Here is a 458-nt window from a genome sequence, read left to right as displayed (position 1 = left end):
AAAATCCCCCTCACTCTCTTTTTCTGTCTCTCCCCTCCTCTCTCTTTCTTTCTTTCTCGCTCTCTCTCTCTCTCTCTCTCTCTCTCTCTCTCTCTCTCTCTCTCTCTCTTTCTTTCTGTCTCTTCCCCACTCTCTCTTTTTCTCTCCCTGTCTCTATTTTTCTCTCCCCCTCTCCCTTGCACGCACACACATTTCTCTCTCTCTCTCTCTCTCTCGCTCTCTCTCGTTTCCCAGTTTATCTCGCACAGTTTACCGCCCGTTCTTTTCTTTTCTTTATTTCCTGAACTATCAGACGCTCTAACTAACTGGCAGAATCCTGTGTATCTAATCCACGGAAGGCTTTTCGTTGCTTGATTCACAGAACTAACATCAGGATAGTTCTGTCAACGCATGTCTGTACGTGCGTGCGTGGGCGCGTGCGTGTGTGTGTGTGTGTGTGTGTGTGTGTGTGTGTGTGT

Source organism: Priapulus caudatus, unplaced genomic scaffold (genome assembly GCF_000485595.1).
Source record: "Priapulus caudatus unplaced genomic scaffold, Priapulus_caudatus-5.0.1 Scaffold2072, whole genome shotgun sequence".
NCBI lineage: Eukaryota > Metazoa > Priapulida > Priapulimorpha > Priapulimorphida > Priapulidae > Priapulus > Priapulus caudatus.
The sequence above is the reverse complement of the archived record's forward strand: the minus strand, read 5'-3'. Positions refer to the sequence as shown.